Source organism: Octopus bimaculoides, chromosome 6, assembly GCF_046866305.1.
Source record: "Octopus bimaculoides isolate indiv1 chromosome 6, ASM4686630v1, whole genome shotgun sequence".
Taxonomy (NCBI): Eukaryota; Metazoa; Mollusca; class Cephalopoda; order Octopoda; family Octopodidae; genus Octopus; species Octopus bimaculoides.
The window spans coordinates 13,515,328-13,517,827 of record NC_142933.1 but is presented as its reverse complement, the minus strand read 5'-3'; the positions used below and the strand labels follow the sequence as shown (position 1 = coordinate 13,517,827).

Below are 2,500 nucleotides of genomic sequence, written 5' to 3'. Positions count from 1 at the left end.
GTGATCAAGGTTACTTCCCTTGCACACTTGATTAAGTCACAAAAATGATCATTATCATTATGAGAAAAGAAAAGAGGCTGAGGGATAGGAAGAGGAGGAGGAAGGAAAGGAGGAAGAGGATATATACATGTGTGTGTGTGTGTGTGTGTGCGTGTGGAGGCGCAATGGCCCAGTGGTTAGGGCAGCGGACTCGCGGTCATAGGATCGCGGTTTTAATTCCCAGACCAGGCGTTGTGAGTGTTTATTGAGCGAAGGCAGCTATAGTTCCACGAGGCTCCGGCAGGGGATGGTGGGGAACCCTGCTGTACTCTTTCACCACAACTTCCTCTCACCCATTCTTCCTGTTTCTGTTGTACCTGTATTTCAAAGGGCCAGCCTCCTCACTCTCTGTGTCACGCTGAATATCCCTGAGAACTACGTTAAGGGTACACGTGTCTGTGGAGTGCTCAGCCACTTGCACGTTAATTCCACGAGCAGGCTGTTCCGTTGGTTGGATTAACTGGAACCCTCGTCGTCGTAACCGACGAAGTGCCACGATATATATATATATATATATATATATATATATATATATATATATATAGTAAATGCCCCCCCCCCCCCTAAAAACGAAGATCAAACACTGCAAGAAAAGAACAAAAACGCGAGTACGTGGTACATGTAAAGTATTAGCAGACGCTCAGGGAAGGAACGAAACTGTGTGTGTGTGTGAGAGAGAGAGAGAGGAGGAGGAAGAGGAAGGTACTCAGGCCAAGAAGGGAGGTGCAAAAGTGTATTCACGTAAAAACAAGTGTTTACTCACCACCCCTACTTCTACCCGTGCAATAGTGGGCACCCAGCAATGGCTGCACTCATACATCGCTGCTGCCTAAAGCTGAAGTGAAGTCCTCGTTGACAAGCCAAGGACGGGTAGGATGTCCCGTTGTAGCAGGGTATGAAACGGTTACAGTATTTCGGGTCGATATTCATTCCGGTAGATTTCAAACAAAGAGGATCGTCTATTAAAATATATGTAAATATATATGATTCATAATACAAAGATACGTATACTCAGATATACAAACACAAACACAAACACAAATTTACTTACTTGTGGCGTCACCATGGAAACTTTCGATGGCACTAAAGTTTGGGAGTTGGGTTGTCTGTACATTTTATAGATTTTTAAAAAAGAATAAATACTCTCAAAATAGGGTTGTATAGAGATGATGGGTTGTTAATTTCCTACCACGGCCATATTATGGACAAATCATTTAGGAAATATTTGATAATCAAAATTAAGGAATTTGGTTTAAATAAAGGATAACCTTTATCAGTAAGGATAGAATCTCAAATCTTTAAACAACTCGTTAGACTAGGCTACAGAAACAAGATGTCCAATAAAGATATAGCACACAAACACATTACCCCCATCCCATCAGCATGAACGACTTCGCGGATAACGTAGCATGATACAATAAAGAAGCATTAGTAAATTTCTTCAAAGAAAAAACTAGATTGTGTGGAACAAGAACCACAAACAAAGCAGAACTAGGAAAACAAGCATTACTTGGTTTTGTGCCTCTCTCTTCGATATGAGTATACCATCTAATATATATGGGTATATATGTATATATATATGTGTGTGTGTAAATATATATATACAGGGTGTCCACAAAATCTGGGTACATGGAGTAAATAAAATTATCATAACATAAACAATTAAATATAAGAAATAATAATTTCTTAAAGTATGCGTTAATCTTCATGTACTCAAACTGTGTGGACACCCTGTATATATATATATTCATATATGTATATATATGTATATATATATAAGAACGCAAAAAGTGACAACAAAACATAGAGACAGTTATACTCGAGACTGCTCCAGCCTGGCCAGCTCCAAGGAAAATCCAAGCTAAGAGCTCTAGATTCCTTAGAAGAAAGCAGCGAATGTATACGAAAACAAGGACGGAAAAAAACGAGAAATGGTACAGAAATACAAATGCAAACGACAGGACATTAACAGCAGGTGTCTTTCGACTAAGGACGAATTAAATCAAGCTGGCGCGTGTGTCGAAGTGAAGCCTTACAGCAGGAGCATTAGGGCTGTCAGGCATGGGGGGAATATAGATGATGCACGGATGGTAGTCGAACCAAGAAAGAAAGATCAGGCTTGGCCGAACACCGGTCACGTGGAAGGAGAGGAGAAAGGTAGAGACAGAGCGATAGAAGAATTAGGGAAGGACAAGAGAAAGAACAGGGACAGAGTGAAGTGAAAGAGGAAGGAAGACGAGAATGAAAGGAAGGCCAGGAAATATGACAGAAGGGTAGAGAAAGAAAGAAGTGTGGAAAGAACGAAGTAAGGGTGAAGGGGCTGAAAGAAAGAAAGAAAGAAAGAATGAATGAAAGAATGCAAGTATAAGAGAGCCGTACAAAAATTATTTATATATATATATATATATATATATATATATATATATATATATATATATATATATATATACATACATACATA

The 2,500-nt window shown here is 39.4% G+C and overlaps 1 long non-coding RNA gene across 2 annotated transcripts in view; it reads right to left on the bottom strand.

The window, feature by feature from the left end:
* LOC149134947 (uncharacterized) overlaps positions 1-2,500 on the bottom strand; it is a 10,573-nt gene that overhangs the window by 6,705 nt on the left and 1,368 nt on the right. For both annotated transcript variants that reach the window (XR_016242175.1, XR_016242176.1), the window contains exon 3: positions 803-998. This is a non-coding gene — a long non-coding RNA (uncharacterized LOC149134947). The remainder of the gene's footprint in view (positions 1-802; positions 999-2,500) is intronic.